General features: G+C 46.1%; 2 pseudogenes; one reads left to right on the top strand and one right to left on the bottom strand.

Annotated features, from left to right (window-relative positions):
- Positions 1-3,889: 3,889 nt before the first annotated feature.
- LOC118154420 (small nucleolar RNA U13) lies at positions 3,890-3,985 on the bottom strand (annotated as a pseudogene).
- Positions 3,986-13,738: 9,753 nt separating this feature from the next.
- LOC108592010 (uncharacterized) lies at positions 13,739-19,409 on the top strand (annotated as a pseudogene).

Below are 19,409 nucleotides of genomic sequence, written 5' to 3'. Positions count from 1 at the left end.
CTGAGGCAGGAGAATTGCTTGAACCCAGGAGGCAGAGGTTGCAGTGAGCTGAAATTGTGCCACTGCACTGCAGCCTGGGCAACAGAGCAAGACTCTCAAAAAAAAAATCAAAACCTATAAAAGTGATATACAAAAAAGTCTCCTACTTCATTTCTAGTCATTCGTTCACCTCCCCACAGACAACAAATGATATTATAACAATATACTGGGCATTCTTAGAGTAATGAAAGTTTATGTGTACACAGTACAAGAAAAGATATATATGTATACTTTTTGCCTCTTACAGAAATGGAGAACATGCATATTTTTCTGCGTTTGCTTTCTTCACTTGACAGTGTGTCTTGGCACTCTATATATCAGCACATAAAGAATTTTTTAATCTTACTACATAGTATTCCATTGTAAGGGTATTACAATCAAACCAGTTTGATTATAATAAAATTATAATAAAAGACATTTATTTGTTTCTGATCTTTTCCTATCATAAACAATATTAGAATAAATAACATAACCATCATCATTTGTGAATGTGAAAGTACTTACGTGGGACAGATTTCTAGAGGTGCAATTGTTAGGTCAAAATAAAGTGTATTTGCAAGGTTCATTGCCACATTGCCCTGTGCAGATGTGAGCAGTTCCTCCCTGGCTTCCTCCTGCACACTTCACTGAGTGTGCCAATGATGCAAGGCCTGATTGGGCTTTATCTGAGCCATTCCTCAGGACTGGATTTGTAGTGAGCAACTTTAAAGGGTAAGATGATGTCTCTCTCAGACAAAGAGCAAGTTTGCTTGCTGCTTGATATAAAAAAGACAAATTCCCCAAGCTTAGTACACCTCAGCAGAACCCATCTGGGTCTTCCACGTTGCCCCAGTAGGACTTGGGAACAAGGGGAAACATGCATCATGCTGTTTGCTGTGCTATGAAAAATAAAGTCCTTTGTCTGATCCAGGAATCTCTTGTCTTAGTCCAGCATCCATTAAAGCAGGGGTCCCCAATCCCCGGGCTGCTGACTGGTACTGCTCTATGGCCTGTTAGGAATGGGGCTGCAAAGCAGGAGGTGAGCCATGGGTGAGTGAGCATTACTGCCTGAGTTCCACCTCCTGTCAGAACAGCAGTGGCATTAGGTTGCCATAAGAGCACAAACCCTATCATGAACAGCACATATGAGGGATCTAGGTTGTACCCTCATGAGAATCTAATGTCTGATGATCTGAAGGGGAAGAGTTTCATCCTGAAACCATCTCTCCCCATCCATGGAAAAACTGTCTTCCACAAAAGCGGTCCCTAGTGCCAAAAAGGTTGGGGACCACTCCACTAAAGAACAAGCTAATTTACTGGCTTGTTAAAGTAGGGAAGGCCAGACTCTGTGGCTCATGCCTATAATCCCAGCACTTGTCGGGCTGAGGCAGGTGAATCACCTGAACATGGGTATTCGAGACCATCCTGGGCAACATGGGGAAACCCTGTCTCTACTAAATATACAAAAATTAGCTGGGTGTGGTGGTGCAAACTGGTAGTTTCAACTACTCAGGAGGCCGAGGTGGGAGAATCACTTGAACCCTGGAGGCAGAGGTTGCAGTGAGCCGTGATCATACCACGGCACTCCAGCCTGGGTGACAGAACCAGACCCTGTCTCAAAAAAAAAAGACAAGAAAAAAAGGAGGGTAAAGTAAAATCTTAGACCCGACCACAGGTATTGTGCCAATATACACACCCAATAGAAATAACTGCACGGGAGTGTTTGCCAACCACTGGCCAACCACACAATGTATATGATCAACCTTTTTGATCTTTGCCCATTGACCAGGGGAAAGCTATCTCCATATAATTTTGGCAATTCTCTTATTTTGAATGAAATTGAAGATCTTTATGTATGTTTAGTATCCATTTGAATATCCTTAAAAGTAATGATCCTGAGCTCACACCAAATGAAGCCCAGACTGGACCTGGCCTGGGCACACTGCAAGCCTGAGGGAGCCAGAGCACAGAACTACCCAGCCCAGTCTCCCTCCGTCCCGGATGGGACCCGCTCTGCTGTCATCACCCAGTCTCAGGGACTTCCCGGGCTCAAGCCGCCCTCCCAACTAGGCCTCCCAAGTAGCTGGGCCCGCAGGCACACGCCACCACACCCAGCTAATTTTTTAAGGTTTTTGTAGAGAGGGCTCACTGTTTTCCCCAGGCTGGTCTTGAACTCCTGGACTCAAGGGATCCTCCCGCGTTGGCTTCCCAGAGTGCTAGGACTCCAGGTGTAATCCCCAGCTCCAGGCTCCAGGAGGAAGAGTTTTGATGAGTTTCACATTTGAAAAGCTCCCTTGACTCGGGCTGCTGAGCAGCGTAGTCGTGGCAGGACACATCACAAAGTCTGCTGAAGGCCAGCATAGTTCTGCCAAACCCGCTGTGCCCCAAGAACGTGCTTAGTGTCTCTGAGCCTCAGCGTCCTCGTGGGGTCTGTTGTGTAGGTTTCTGATGAGGAAGGGCGGGGCCCGCCACAGCTGAAACCAGTGACTACAGGGATCTACAAGAACCGTGGGACCTTCCTCAGAACTCTAGGAGGAGTGAATGCATGAAATCCATTGAAGCAGTGCGTGCCACAGAACAAGTGGCCTCTAAATGCTGGTGTTGGTTATTATCCTGGAAACTGTAGGACAGTGATGCTGGAGGCTTGGGTTTAATGACAGCAGAGATGGTAAAAAATATTTTTTTTTTTAAAAAGTGGCTTGACTTCTCTTACTGAAGGAGAGCTGGGTTCAGACAAGGGTTGGGGTGGCCTCTGCCTTTGTGGAACTGGTGGTTCACTGTGGGAGAGAGTTGAGTCAACAGATAATCACTATGAGATGCAATCAAGGCAACAGTGGTGCTTAACTAGCCAGAAGAAAAAAGCCATGATCCCAATCGTATGCATTATTTTAGCATTGACGCCTAAGGCCTGCCTCAGAGAATCCTAAAAGATTTCCATCTCCTCACCTCATCTTCTCTCCCTGCCCAGCCATAGTGAACTATCCAAATGAGCTCATAGCCAGACAACAGATTCCTGAGGACAGACTCCCTCCGTGTGAGAGGAAGACTCTGCTCAGTTCATCAAGGGCACAGCCCAACCTGGGTGCAGCATATTTGTGGTCATTGCTGGGTGTGATTGGAGACTTCTGAGGCAGGGAATCGCTCACTACATTCCTTCCAAGTTTTCCCCGCACTCGCATGCCGTGTGCTCCTGCAAATCATGAAGGCAAAATATACGAATCCTCTGTAGCCTACGCCATTTTTCAGTTGCAGAGTTTTGAAATGGAGTTTATCATATTCATTCTACTTCCAGATGTGACCAAGTTTAAACACTCGGGATCTATTTTATTTCCACTGAAAAAATTTAGCATCATCAAAAAAATCTTTGATATTAAGTGAATATTTGTAAGTAGTACTACGCTGGGTTTTTGGTTTTGTTTTGTGGTTTTTTTTTTTTTTTTTTTTTGAGATAGGTTCTTGCTCTGTCACTCAGACTACAGTGCAGTAGCATGAACATGGTTCACTGCAGCCTCGACCTCCTCAAGTGATTCTCCCACCTCAGCCTCTCTACTAGCTGGGTAGCCGGGACCACAGCTGCGTACCACCATACCTGGCTAATATTTTTATTTTTTGTTTAGAGACAGGGTCTCCCTATGTTGCCCAGGCTGGTCTTGAACTCCTGGGCTCAAGCGATCCTTATGCTGGTATTATTAACCTCGTTCAATCTTTTTCCATCAGCAAAAAGGCTTTTCCTTTACGAGAGAATTTTCCATTTCCAACAGAAGCCTACATTGAGTGGACAAAATGAGCTTACTCACCTTAGAAAAGAAAAATCTTATTGGACACTGGGATGAAATGCGTATGGGTTACTGTGAGTTTTTTCCTAAGTTCACATCAGATGGTAATGTGCCCGTGTAACCAGGTTTGACGGAGGCGTGTCCCACACCAGTGTGAAAACCGTCATCATGCTTCAGAAGTACAAAATGATTGGAGGCTACTGTTGCAGGGTGAAAAGCACTCAAATGGCAGTGTGGTTCACACCAGACAGTGTTATAATTTTTTATTTTGTTATTATTTTTAAATTTAATTGTTAAATTTTTGTTATTTTTTATTTTTTCAATTCACATCAGACAGTGTTATAATTTTTTTATTTTGACTATCAAACATTTAGGAAAACTCAAGAGAAGGAAAGTCTGTCATATTTACTGATATATATATATATATGCTTATCATGTTCTTTCCGTTCTTCCTGATGTGCTAAGGCTTTTTCTTGTTACTTTGTTTTTAGAGAACCTCCTCTAGCCATTTTTTAAGGGGAGGTCTATTGGTAACAGGTTCCCTTAGCTTTCCTTCACCTGAAATGTCTTCATGTCCCCTCCCTTCTTGAAAGGTATTTCCACTGGCTGCAGGATTCTAGGCTGATAGTTCTCTTTCAGCACTTGAAACACGTTTTGCCACTTCCTCGTGCTCTCCATGGTTTCTCGAGAATCTCTGTTGTCAGCCGGGCGCAGTGGCTCATGCCTATAATCCCAGCACTTTGGGAGGCCAAGGTGGGCAGATCACACAGTAAGGAGTTTGAGACCATCCTGGCCAACATGGTGAAACCCCGTCTCTGCTAAAATTACAAAAATTAGCCAGGCGTGGTGGTGCATGCCTGTAGTCCCAGCTACTCCGGAGGCTGAAGCAGAATTGCTTGAACCCAGGAGGTGGAAGTTGTCAGGCTGGAGTGCAGCCTGACAACAGAGAGGGACTCCATCCCCCCTCCCCCAAGAAAAAGAAACTCTGTTGTCATTCTAATGATTTTCCCTATGGGTAGATATGGTGTGTTGTTCTTCTCTGACTGCTTTCGACCTTTTCTCTTCACTTACTTTTCAGAAGTTAGTTAGGATATTCTTGGCTTGGATTTCTTCGAGTTCTGTTTGTGGTTCACTCAGCTTCTTGAATCTGTAGGTTGACTTTTATGGCCAAATTTGGGATTTGGGGAGTTTTCAGGTATTATTTCATCCAGAGCTTTTTCATGTTCGCCTCTCCTTTCGAACTCTCCTTCCCGGACTCTACTGATACAAATACTACACCCCTTGTTATAATTCTTAACGCTGGGCTCTCCCACCTCCACATCCTCCTCCATTTTTCCCTGTTGTCACGTTGGGTAATTTCTATTGTTCTAGTTTATAGTTCACTAATTCTTTCCTCTGACCTTTTTATTCTGCTGTTGAACCCATTCACTTTTTTACTTCAGTTACAGTTACTGTATCTTTTAGGTTTTTGTTTGTTTTTGAGATGGAATCCAGCCGGCTGGAGTGGATGCTGCAATCTCGGCTCACTGCAACCTCCCCCTCCCAGGTTCAAGTGATTCTCTTATCTCAGCCTCCAGAGTAGCTGGTATTACAGGCGCATGCCACCATGCCTAGCTAATTTTTGTATTTTTAGTAGAGACAGGGTTTCATCATATTGGTTAAGCTTGGTCTCGAACTCCTGACCTCAGGTGATCCGCCTGACTCGGCCTCCCAAAGTGCTGCTATTACAGGCATGAGCCACTGTGCCTGGCCATCTTTTAGTTATAAAATTTCCATTTTGGAGCCAAGTATGGTGACTCACACCAGTAATCCCAGCACTTTGGGAGGCTGAGGCCGGCAGATTACTTGGGGTTAAGAATTCGAGACCAGCCTGGCCAACATGACAAAATGCCATCTCTACTAAAAATACAAAACATCAGCCAGGCACGGTGGTCCGTGCCTGTAATCTCAGTTACTTGGGAGGCTGAAGCACAAAAACTGCTTGAACCCAGGAGGCAGAGGTTGCAGTGAGCCAAGACGGGACCGTGGGACCACTGAACTCCAGCCTAGGAAACAGAGCAAGTCTGTCTCAAAAAAAAAGCCAGAATACAAGAGTTGGGGTAGGTGGGAGGAAAAGCAGTTTTAACTGGAGAGCCAGCAAATGAAGACGATGGCAATAGCATTCTGAAGTGCTGATTTATATTTTAGCATTTACCCCGGAGTTTTTTGTTTGTTTGAGACGGAGTTTCACTCATTACCCAGGCTGGAGTGCAATGGCGCGATCTCAGCTCACCACAACCTCCACCTCCTGGGTTCAGGCAATTCTCCTGCCTCAGCCTCCTGAGTAGCTGGGATTACAGGCATGTGCCACCATGCCCAGCTAATTTTTTGTATTTTTAGTAGGGACGGGTTTCACCATGTTGACCAGTATGGTCTCGATCTCTTGACCTCGTGATCCACCAGCCTCAGCCTCCCAAAGTGCTGGGATTACAGGCTTGAGCCACTGCGCCCGGCCCTACCCCGGGGTTTTCAAAGGGAAACTTGGTATGGAAAGCACGTGGGAACTGCGCAGGGTGAGGGTCCTCTGTGTCTGGTTCTGGCGGCTATCTTGGGTTATCACCTGTCCAGAGGTCTGATTGGCCTTATCTTGACTTCAGCCTGATGGTGGTGGACTAATTGTTCATGACTGCCCGGCGGGAAGATTCTGGAATGGGGGCTTCATGCCTGGTTTGTTTGAGATTAGCCTCTGGGATTTCTTAAGCAGAAACATAATTAGATAAGCATGCATTGCCAAAGGGAAGTGTAGAAAGGGAAGCAATGATGGGGCGAGAGGAGAGGGAAGGAAGACAGAGAAAGTGAGTGATTAAAATATAGGTGATGGGGAGGAAGGCAGCAAATCACACTGCCATGTGTGTACCTATGCAACAATCTTGCGTGTTCGTCACGTGTACCCCAAAACCTAAGATGCAATAAAAAAATATTTTTTAAACTGAGGCACCCAGTTTCAGGGGGATCACTTGAGCCCTGGAGATCAAGGCTGCAGTGCGCTATGACTGCACCACTGCACTGCAGACTGAGCAACAGAGTGAGACCCTCTCTCAAAAAAAAAAGTAAAATAAAATTTCCATTTACTCCTCCTTCTAGTTTCTGTCTCTTTGCTGAGGCTTTTTATCTCTTATTTCATTTCAGGAGTGTTTGTAGTTGCTCATCAAAGCCTTTTTGTTATGGCTGACTTTAAATCTGAGATAATTCTAGCATCTCTGTCATCTCAGTGTTGGCTTCTATTGGGTTTTTTCACTCAGTTTTGAGATCTTCCTGGTTCTTGGTGTGAAGAGTGATTCTTGACAGAAACCTGGACATTTCTGTGTGATGTTCTGGGAATGTGATCTTTTGTTGTAGCTGACTTTTGCGACATTGCTTTGGCTGGGAAAGTGGACATGCTGCCTCATTTTTCCTAGGAAGGTAGAAGTCCCCACTCAGCCTCTTTTGGTGTTCAGGGTCAGGGGCGCCTGCTTGTTACTGCTGAGCTGGGGTTGGAGTGCCTGCTTTCCACGCTGTGTTCACTCCATGGGGTGGCCTCATTGCCACTGGGCAGTGGTCGGTGAAGTTCTGACTCCCCTAGGCCTCCTCTGCTGCTGCCCTAGCAGGGAGTGGGAGGGGCATCTCATAACTACCAGGTAGACTAGAAGTCCAGGCTCCCCACTGGGCAGGAAGGGTATCACCAGCCAATGAGGAGGAAAATCCCAGCTCCCTACCTGAGCTCTCCCATATCGCTTAGGCAGGAACATCCGGGCGCTTTATTGCAGCCTTACAAGGATGGAAACCTAGGCTCCACGCTCACTCATTGCTGGCAGAGGTTGGGTGGAGCCACAGTTTTCTCTGTGGTGATTGCCTGGAGTACCGTAGTAATTGTCCAAAAGCTGCCTGGCTAGTCTACCTCTTTCTTCGTCCTCTGGCTAGAGAAAGCAGGCTTTCATCGGGACTCTATTTTGTGTGTGTGTGTGTGTGTGTGTGTGAGAGACGGAGTTTCGCTCTCGTTACCCAGGCTGGAGTGCAATGGCTTGATCTCGGCTCACCGCAACCTCCACCTCCTGGGTTCAGGCAATTCTCCTGCCTCAGCCTCCTGAGCAGCTGGGATTACAGGCACGCGCCACCATGCCCAGCTAATTTTTTGTATTTTTAGTAGAGACAGGGTTTCACCATGTTAACCAGGATGGTCTCGATCTCTTGACCTCGTGATCCACCCGCCTTGGCCTCCCAAAGTGCTGGGATTACAGGCTTGAGCCACCGCGCCTGGCCTCATCAGGACTCTTTTTGCTTGTTGCTATCTCTGATTTGCCAGTTTTTCTATTCCAAGTCTGGGATATTGAGGAAAAAAGAAATTACACCGTGGAGAGTGTCTCCACCATGTAATTCCTTAGCTTCTGAGGTTCCTAAATGGTCTGCCTTCTCTCCACCTTTCAGTGAGAGGTTTGTTTTCATATGTAATATCCAGGAGTTTAGTTGTACTTAGCAGGAGAAATAAGCAGAAGTACATGCACTCCATCTTCCTGGAAATGGAAGTGGGTTTTTCAATTTCAATGGCAACTATTAATAATTAAAATTCAAAATTCAGGCTCAGCATGGTGGTTCACGCCTGTAATCCCAGCACTTTGGAAGGTAAAAGCGGGTGGATCACTTGAGGTCAGGGGTTCAAGACCAGCGCACCTGCCTGTGATCCCAGCTACTCAGGAGGCTGAGGCAAGAGAACCTGGGAAGCGGTGGTTGTAGTGAGCTGGGATCACACTACTGCTCTCCAGCCTGGGTGACAGAGCCAGATTCCATCTCAAATAAATAAATAAGGCTGGGCATGATGGCTCATGCCTGTAATCCCAGCACTTTGGGAGAATGAGGTGGGTAGATTACCTGAGGTCAGGAGTTCGAGACCAGCCTGACCAACATGGAAAAACCCCATCTCTGTTCAAAATACAAAATTAGCCAGGCTTGGTGGTGCATGCCTATAATCCCAGTTACTCGGGAGACTGAAACAGGAGAATCGCTTGAAACCGGGGTGGGGGGTGGAGGTTGCTGTGAGCCGAGATCAAGCCATTGCACTCCAGCCTGGGCAACAAGAGCAAAAATCCATCTCAAATAATAATAATAATAATAAGTAAATAAAAATAAAAATAAATTCAAAGTTCAATTCTTCAGTCACACCAGCCACATTTTACATGCTCAGTGGCTACATGTGGGAATGGCTACCATATGGGATAGCATGGGTATGGGAGAGTGTGGGTATGTCAAGTTTTGCATGAATCCTTGCACTGACAAACATCTTGCTGAATTCTGGAACTCTTGAAAGTAATTAGTCTTCATCTCTCCCTTATGTGTCACTTTACGCTTGGGCAGTGAAGAGAACACTGCATTCTTTGGGAGCAGAGTCGGCAATACCTAGGGTGTGTCAGGCACTGCCCGTGGCTCAGCAGCCTCACTGCTGTCCGCCTTTTCTGCCTCCCAGCTCTGATCACGTGATACCTACTAGACCCACCTGTTTCTGATTGTCTCTTTAGGCTGGTGACTAATACCTCCAAAAAGATGTCTTGCTCTGTTTTGCACTCCTATAACAAAATGCCACAGACGGGTCAGTTATAATGAACAGAAACTTATTTTCTCATAGTTCTGGAGGTTGGGAAGTCCAAGTTCAAGGTGCCAGCATCTTGTGAGGCCTTCTTGCTGCGTCCTCCCGTGTGGAAGGCAGAAGGGCAAAGGGGCCAAAGGGGGCCGAATTTGCCCTTTTATAAGAGCATTAATCCCACCCATGAGGGAGGAGCCTTCATGGCCTAGTCACCTCTCAAAGGTCCCACCTCCTAAAACTGTTACAATGGCAGTTAAATTTCAACGTAAGTTTTGGGGGGCACAAACATTCAAACAAGGATCATGACTGCTTATAGATTTAACAAAAATAGCAGACAGCGGTATGCCTGCCACACTGCCTCCTCTTACCAAGACTTCACCACTCAATCAAGGCACACGCTCTGGTTGAACCCAGATTCAGCCTCAGAAGCCAACTCAGCACGTCAAGCAGGTCTCAACTAACCAAACTGAGCACTTGAGATAAAACCTACTTGCCCCTCCCGGCGTGACAACGCCAGCCTGTTAACGTTCCCTCTTCCTCCTGTGACCCTGTTATCTTCCATTTCCCGTGAAAGCCTCAACTCCTTTTCACTCTCCCCTGACTCCTACAGTAATACGATCGAAGGTGCCCATATTTGTCCTGTCTTTTGGTTTTCATTGATGCCTTTGTCCCCTTTGTTTTTAAATTCCTGAAACAGACCATACAGGAGAAAAAGTCCTGGGTGAGGAATCCAGGGCCTTGATTCCCAGCTTTGCACAGGTTGAGTGCCCTTATCCAAAATGCCTGGGACCAGACCAGGCGCGATGGCTCACACCTGTAATCCCAGCACTTTGGGAAGCCAAGGTGGGTGGATCATTCGAGGTCAGGAGCTTGAGACCAGGCTGACAAACATAGTGAAACCCTGTCTCTACTAAAACTACAGAAAAATGAGCCAGACATGGTGGTGTGCCCCTGTAATCCCAGCTAATCCCAGCTACTCGGGAGGCTGAGGCATGAGAATCACTTGAAGCCAGGAGGTGGAGGTTGCAGTGAGCCAAGATTTTGCTGTTGCAGTCCAGCCTGGGTGAAAGAGTGAAACCCTGTCTCAAAAGAAAAAAAAAAAAGCCTGGAACCAGAAATGTTTTCGATTTGGGGTTTTTCTCACCCAATTTTTGAACATTTGCATTGTACTTGTCCACAATGCCTCAATGCTCATTTCTTTTGGACATCATGCCTGTGCTCAAAAAGTTTCAGATTTCTGGATCATTTCAAATTTCAGATTTTTCAGATTTGGTATACTCAACCCACCTAACTTTGGGTAAGTTCAAATTCATGTTGGATTTAGTAGCTACGCTGGAGCAGAGGGAGTCTGAATAGGTTAATCTTCAGAGCTGGTGGTTTTTAAGAACCGCCTTGAGGGATGCTGGGGCTGAGCTGTGCTCTTATTCTATTAATACATAGATTTTTCTGGGGGAGGGGAGAAGCATTCTGCTAACAAAACAAGTTTGAAAACCATGGTTTTGATGATTGGTACGTCTTTTTTGTTGAAAATTTTTTCAATTCTATAAACATGACAAATACACATTTTTTTCAAGTTAGATTACTAAAAAAAAGTCTCTGTGTATCCCCTGCCATTACCTGCTCTGCAAACACAGCCGTGCTTGTCACTTCAAAGTTTTTTCTTCTAGCATCTCCATTGTAGGCATTTATTGATATTTCTTGATTTACTTATTTTAAAAATTTTGTATCAACTTCATAGTGTGGTCATTCTCTTATATTCCCCGCCCAAGCTCTATTTCCCTATGTAGTTCTTTCAGTTTTTTTTTTTTTTGAGACTGAGCCTTGCTCTGTCACCCAGGCTGGAGTGCAGTGGAGCGATCTCAGCTCACCACAACCTCTGCCTCCTGGATTCAAGCAATTCTCCTGCCTCAGCCTCCTGAGTAGCTGGGATTACAGGTGCCTGTCACCATGCCCAACTAATTTTTGTATTTGTAGTAGGGACGGGGTTTCACTATGTTGGCCAGGCTGGTCTCAAATTCCTGACCTCGTGATCCACCCGCCTCAGCCTCCCAAAGTGCTGGCATTACAGGCATGAGCCACCGTGCCCGGCCCTATCACAATTTTTAGTTAAATCAGTTGTCAATGTAAATATTATTGACGACGCTAATGCAGTCTTTGAGCCAAATCATAGACTTAGGTTATAGTTTCTTATTTGTACAAAATTTCTTTCCTCTTGGACTTTTTACCTTATTTCTTTTTTTTTTTTTTTTTTTTTCTTTTTGAGACGGTGTCTTTCTCTGTTCCCCAGGCTGGAGTGCAATGCACGATCTCAGCTCACAGCAACCTCCACCTCCCAGGTTCAAGTGATTCTCCTGCCTTAGCCTCCCAAGTAACTGGAATTACAGGCACCAACCACCATGCCCGGCTAATTTTTTTGTATTTTTAGTAGAGAAAGGGTTTCACCATGTTGGCCAGGTTGGTCTTGAACTCTTGACCTCAGATAATCCACCAACCTTGGCCTCCCAAAGTGCTGGGATTATAGGCATGAGCCACCGTGCCCAGTTTACCTTATTTCTTTCATTTGCTTTGTTTTCTTTGAACCTACAGGGTTTTTTTTCTTTCTGTTTTCTACATCAGATCTGTCAAACACCAGGCTGTTTTCCAGGGGTGCAAATGCTGTCCGTCTCCTCCTGCAGTCTGGACTGGAGGCTCTCCAAACCTGACAGACAGCTGCCATCTTGGGAGTTCTCTTCGTCACTTTCCCATATTGGAGGGCATTTTGCCAAATGCTGTATCTTCCTTTTTCTTGATTTACTCTTGGAAACATTTCGAGTCCTTGCTTGTGTGAAAATGTTCCTCTTCTACTTGACTGAAAAATATGAGAGGGCATAAAATTCTAGGACAAAAACCAGCCCAGCATTTTGACGGTATCAGTGCTTTCCTTCCCTGCTTCCAGTGCTCCTGTGCGAGACTCTCAAGCCTGTGTGAGCGACATCCCCCTCTTTTTTTTCTAGAAGCAGTTAGGATAATTTCTGTATGCCCTGTATTGTACATTTCATGATGATGTTCCTTGATATAGACTGTTTTCATTTATTGTACTGATCACTCTCAGAGCTTTTAACCTAGAGGTGTGCTCTTCAGTTCTGGGAAATGTTCTTCCATGATTTAATGATTTGCCCACTCTGTTCTCCAATCCCTATGAGCTGGATATTGGATCTCCCCAGTGGACCCACTGGTATTATGTTTATATTCTATCATCCATGTCTCTTTTTATTCCACTTTTTGGAAAGTCTTGTTGACTTTTTCACTCAGGTGTTTGTTTGCTTGTTTCTGTTTTTGAGACAGTTTTGCTCCTGTTGCCCAAGCTGGAGTGCAACGGCAGAATCTTGGTTCACCGCAACCACAGCCTCCCGGGTTCAAGTGATTCTCCTGCCTCAGCCTCCTGAGTAGCTGGGATTACAGGCATGCACCACAAGAATGGCTAATTTTGTATTTTTAGCAGAGACCGGTTTCTCCATGTTGGTCAGGCTGGTCTCAAACTCCCAACTTCAGGTGATCCGACTGCCTCAGCCTCCCAAAGCGCTGGGATTACAGGTGTGAGCCACTGCGCCCAGCCCACTTTTCTCTTGTATAGTGAATGTTTTTGTGTTCTTGTTAAGAAATCTTTTCCTACCCTAAGATGATTAAGAAATTTTCTTGTGTTTTCTTCTAGAAGGTTTTTGGCTTTTACTTTTATATTAGATCTAAGATTTATGTCAAACTAATGTTTGTATTTTGTGATCTTTGTTAAGGGAAGTGTCTTACTTCTCGACTCCCCAGTGCCAAGCGCATGGTAGGCACCCATAGTTTCTGTTGAATTCAGTGCTCCTCTCCATGCTCTTCAGGCCAGGCCTGTATGCCCCACATGTTGGTTTTCTCCTCACCCTTCTCATCACTCAGTGCCCAAGGCTATGCTATACATAATCATAATCCTCAGTAAACAGGTGTCAAAGACAGCCAGGCGTGGTGGCCTGCGTCTGTAATCCCAACATTTTGGGAGGCCAAGGCTGGCAGATCACTTGAGGTCAGGAGTTTGAGACTAGCCTGATCAACATGGCAAAACCCTATTTCTACTGAAAAGATACAAAAATTAGCCGGGCGTGATGGTGGGCCCCTGTGAGGCTGAGGCAGGAGAATTGCCTGAACCCAGGGAGGCAGAGGTTGCAGTGAGCCAAGATTGCGCCACTGCACTCCATCCAGCCTGGGCAACAGAGTAAGTCTCCATCTCAAAAAAAACCAAAAAAAACCCCAAAGAAGGAAAGAGGCTGAGAGCAAATGCCAATACTGTGTCTCCCTCTTGCACCTGTGGAGAGGTAGGTTCCTGCAGAAGAAGATGAGGGCCTTCCCCTGCACTGGCTACATGCACTGGGAGCCACAGGGAGCAGGCCAAGGTCAGCCTTCTGGTCCTGTCTTCCTGGGATCTTGCAGATTGCCCAGAGAAACTCATTTCTGGTATTTGGTCAGCAGGCTCTGAATTTTAAAGACAGTTTACCCTGTAGGCTGAGGCCATTTCTGTTCTCCCTGGGAACCCTATGATCTTAAATCTTATCTCATAGTAGCATGGAGTGTCTTTGCAAAATAAACACCACCTTGCTTTGGGAAGGACACACAAAGTCAATAATTAGTAGATAGTCATTCCTTGGACACAAACTTTTTTTTACTTTCATCTACCCAAATACCAGGTAAAAAATCAACTACCATCATGTGATGCAGCCACCAGCTTCCTGCTGAGAAAAAAACACACACGTCCTTAGGCTCCAGTCACAGCTCAGCAAGGACAGGAACTGGAGAGACACCGAGGCAGAGCCAGGGAGCAGACACAAGCTCTGCCGCACCCTTGGTGTCCTCGGGACACTGGGAACTGGGGACTCAGGCAGGCTTGCAAACCATGTGTCGTTGTTTGTGGCCTCTTATTTTCACCTCCTGCAAGAAGGCACGACAGGAGAAACCCCAGGAAGAAGGGCTGAAGTGTCCACGGTGTGGTGGCACTGGGCGGGGTGGCACCTGCTCCTGGGCCCACGGCAGCCCCCACTCCGCAGGCCCAGCTGTGTCCCCTTTCTGGACTGCTACCCCGAGCTGAACTCCTTTTGCATTCCCTCAGGAAATAGCCCCAACTTGGGTAATTCAGTCCCAGTAGACGCCTTCCGTGGGGTTCCAGTGCCCCAGAGGTCAGGGCACAACTCCTCAGCCCCACGTTGGCAGCCTCACGTTGGCGGCCCAGGATCCCGCTCCAAGTGCCTCACCTCCGTGGCACCTGAAGCTCAGGGTCCCAGTCTGTCTGAAGCTGTGTGACCTTGGGTGTTTTTCTTAACCAGAGCCTCAGCATTCCTAATATGAAATGAAGACAACTAGCTCGGCTCAGCTGCTGACACCTGTAATCTCAGCACTTTGAGAGGTGGAGACAGGAGGATTGTTGCCACAGCCCAGGAGTTAGAGATCAGCCTGGGTGAGATGAACCCCCACCCACTCTCCACCACAACTGTCTATACTAAAAATTACAAAATTAGCTGGGCTGGTGACACACACCTGTGGTCCCAGCTACTAGGGGGCTGAAGCAGGAGGGTTGCTTGAACCCAAGATTTCAAGGATGTAGTGAGGTATGATAGTGCCACACCCTCTCTATGGGGGTGACAGAGCACGACCCTCTCTCTGAGAGAGAGAGAATAACAGAGGCATTGTGATATTAAATGAACAGTATAGGCCAAGTTCTTGAGACAGCTTAGGGGCTTCCATCCCCTGCCCTCTCCCGCACACCTGCGCTGTAGCGACCAAATCAGTGCACACAGTCCTTCAGACTCCCATTCCTCTGCATACGTCTCTTTTACCTCAAATACTGTTCATTCCCTCCACTTTTTCACCTTGAAAACGCCTGCACACACTTAGACATCCAGCTCAAGGGCTCAGAGATGAGGCCTCCCCATCCCTCCATCCCTTAGCAGTCCCCCCCCTGCAGATTCAATGGCAGCACCTGCGAACCGCTAGTACAGCACCAATCACCTTGCACTGAAATTGTGGACAAGCCAATGGCTCCTCCTACACTTCCAGCTTTTTGGGGGAAAACATGAAGTTCTGTTTGTGTATGTCCAGGATCTAGTACATTGTGGCAGTGGTAGCCACTTGAGAAATGTCTGCTGAATAAATGAATGAGAATTAATCATTGTTAGTGGCTTCTCCACCCTAGAGTCAGAGAGGAGGTCCCAGCCCTTAAATATAATGTTGGCTGGACTTGGTGACTCATGCCTGTAATCCCAGCACTTTTGGAGGCCGAGGTGGGTGAATCACGAGGCCAGGAGTTAGAGACCAGCCTGGCCAACATGATGAAACCCCGGCTCTACTAAAAATACAAAAATTAGCCAGGCGTGGTGGTACATGCCTGTAATTCCAGCTACTCCGGAGGCTGAGGCAGGAGAATCACTTGAACCCAGGAGGTGTAGGTTGCAGTGAGCTGAGATCACGCCACTGCACTCCAGCCTGAGTGACAGAGCAAGACTCTATCTCAAAAAACTTTATATATTTATTATATATTTTATACATATAATATTTTATACATGTAACAAATATGTATAAAATATAAACATTTGTTATATATAAATATATATTTAGTGTAATATGTAATACACGTTTAAAATATATATATAAATATATATAAAGTAATATATAATATATATATATAATCTTAATCTCTCTGCACTTCAGTCTTGTTATCTATCAAATGGAGATGATACTAGTATCTATCTCAGAGGTTTTATTGGTAAGGGCTGACCGACACACTACAAGTCACATACTCAGCCAAGTGTCTGGCTCACTGTATCCTTTTAAAGTGTTAGTGATGGCTGGGCACAGTGGCGCATGCCTGTAATCCCAGCACTTTGGGAGGCTGAGGTGGGCGGATCACTAGGTTAGGAGTTGGAGATCAGCCTGGCCAACATAGTGAAACCCTGTCTCTACTAAAAACACAAAATATTAGCTGGGGGTGGTGGTGGGCACCTGCAACCGGGAGGCTGAGGCAAGGAAAATCACCCGAACCTTGGAGGCGGAGGTTGAAATGAGCCAAGCATTGTACCACTGCACTCCAGCCCAGGCGACAATGCGAGACTCCATCTCAAAATAAATAAATAAATAAATGAAAATAAATGAAGTGTTAGTGATTATCATCACCAAATCATTTTACCATGGGTAAGTCACATAACTGGTCCCACCTCAGTGTGCTCATCTGTAAAAGGACAGAGTAGGACCAAATTACTGTTATCTGTTAAGCTATTCTACCTCTCAAGATTTTTTATTATAAGATTTCATGATACTCTTGAAGAGACATACCCATGTTTATAGGAGTACTATTCACAATAGCCAAGAAGGGAAAACAACCCAAATTTCCATTGACAGATGAGTGGACAAACAAAATGTGGTATATACATGCAATGGAATACTTAAAAACAAAAGAAACCCTGTCTTCTTTGCTACACATAGATGAAACTGAAGGACATTATGCTAAGTGAAATAAGACACCCACAAAAACACAAATAGGGCCGGGCATTGTGGCTCACGCCTGTAATCTCAGCACTTTAGGAGGCTGAGGCAGGCAGACCACCTGAGGTGGGAATTTGAGACCAGCCTGACCAACAAGGAGAAACCCCATCTCTACTAAAAATACGAAATTAACCAGGCTTGGTGTCACATGCCTGTAATCCCAGCTAGTACGGTGCCTGAGGCAAGAGAATCACTTGAAGCCGGGAGGCGATGGTTGCGGCGAGCCAAGATTGCGCCATTGCACTCTAGTCTGGGTAGCAAGAATGAAACTCGGTCTCAAAAAACCCTACAAATACTAGACGTCCTTATGTTAGTCAAAATCAAAGAGAAAAAAAGTAGAGACAGAAAGTAGACAACCTTCATTCAAAGCAAACAAACCAATAAAGCTGGTTGCCGGGGGCTGGGGAGAGGGCGGGGCGAGGAGTGGTTTAGTGGGTTCAGTTGCCTTTTTGCAAGATGAACACGTTCTAGAGATTGCTTGCACAACAATATACTTAAGCCTACTGAACGGCGCACTTGGTTAAGACGATAAATGTTATGATTTTTTTTTACCACAATTAAATAAAAAAGATTCCACGACAAATCTCTCTCTCTTTTTTTTTTTTTTTCTTACTTGGTAAAGACAGGATCTCACTGTGTTGGCCAGGCTGCTCTCAAACTCCTGGTCTCACTAGAGTGAGCCTCCCAAAGCACTGGGATTACAAACATGAGCTGCCGCACCCAGCTACATCAATTCTCCTTTTTAAGGGTCTGAAGGGTCACATAGAATCTACACATTGATCTACAATTCAGCACATGGGAACATGGAGTAAGGTGTAAAGCAGCTTCAGTGGAATATACCTGAGAAGTGATATTTCTGGAATCTTTGAATAAAAGTTCCTTAGCTAGGTGAGTGTCGTGCACCTGTCGTAATTGAGAGGCTGAGTCAGGAGGTGGACGTGAGCCCAGGAGTTCATGTCTGTAGTAAGCTACACTTGCACTTGTTAATAGCCACTGCACTCCAGGCTGGGCAACATAGCAAGACAACGTCTCTTAAAAAAATAATTCCTCTTTCTGGGCCCGGGAGCGGTGGCTCACGCCTGTAATCCCAGCACTTTGGGAGGCTGAGGCAGGTGGATCACGAGGTCAAGAGATCGAGACCATCCTGGTCAACATGGTGAAACCCTGTCTCTACTCAAAATACAAAAAATTAGCTGGGCATGGTGGCGCGTGCCTGTAATCCCAGCTACTTAGGAAGCTGAGGCAGGAGAATTGCCTGAACCCAGGAGGCAGAGGTTGCGGTGAGCCGAGATCGTGCCATTGTTACCAGCCTGGGTAACAAGAGCGAAACTCTGTCTCAAAAAAAAAAATTCCTCTTTCTGCCCATGGACACCACCAAAGAAGCATCCTTAAAGTTTCTCTTCCCCCTGCCATCAAGACTAAGTCAGAGTCTCCTGAAGAGCCCAAACAGCTGAGGAAACTCTTCATTGGAAGGTTGAGCTTTGAAACAAGTGATCAGAGCCTGAGGAGCCATTCTGAGCAGTGGGGAAGGCTCAGGGACTGTGTGGTGATGACAGACCCAAACACCGAGCGCTCCAGGGGCTGTGGGTTCGTCACATATGCCACTGTGGAGGAGGTGGATAGAGCCATGAGTGCACGGCCACACAAGGTGGATGGGAGAGCTGTGGAACCAAAGAGAGCTGTCCATGAGAAGATTCTCAAAGACCAGGTGCCCACTTAACTGCGCAAAAGATATTTGCTGGTGGCATTAAACAAGATTCTGAATAACATCATTTAAGAGATTCTTTTGAACAGTATGAAAAAATTGAAGCAACTGAAATCATGACTGACTGAGGCAGTGCCAAGAAAAGGGGCTTTGCCTTTGTAACCTCTGGCAACCATGACTCCGTGGATAAGAGTGTCATTCAGAAATACCACACTGTGAATGGCCATAACTGTGAAACTAGGAAAGCCCTGTCAAAGCAAGAGCTGGCCAGTGCTTCATCCAGCCAGAGGTCGAAGTGGTTCTGGAAACCTTGGTGGTGGTCATGGAGGTGGTTTTGGTGGGAATCACAACTTTGGTCCTGGAGGAAACTTCAGTGGTTGTGGTGGCTTTGGTGGCAGCCATGGTGGTGGTGGATATGGTGGCAGTGGGGATGGCTATAATGGATTTGGTAATGATGGAAGCAGTTTTAGAGGTGGTGGAAGCTACAATGATTTTGGCAATTACAACAATCAGTCTTCAAATTTTGGACCCATGAAGGGAGGATTGGAGGCAGAAGCTCTGGCCCCTGTGGTGGTGGAGGCCAATACTTTGCCAAACCACGAAACCAAGGTGGCTATGGCGGTTCCAGTAGCAGCAGCAGCTATGGCAGTGGCAGAAGATTTTAATTAGGAAACAAAGCTTAGCAGGAGAGGAGAGCCAGAGACGTAACAGGGAAGCTCCAGGTTACAACAGACTTGTGAGCTCAGCCAAGCATCGTGGCGGCAGGGCCTAG

Source organism: Callithrix jacchus, chromosome 5, assembly GCF_049354715.1.
Source record: "Callithrix jacchus isolate 240 chromosome 5, calJac240_pri, whole genome shotgun sequence".
In the NCBI taxonomy this organism is placed as follows: Eukaryota; Metazoa; Chordata; class Mammalia; order Primates; family Cebidae; genus Callithrix; species Callithrix jacchus.
Note: the sequence above shows the minus strand (reverse complement) of the source record. Positions and strands in the feature narration are given on the sequence as shown.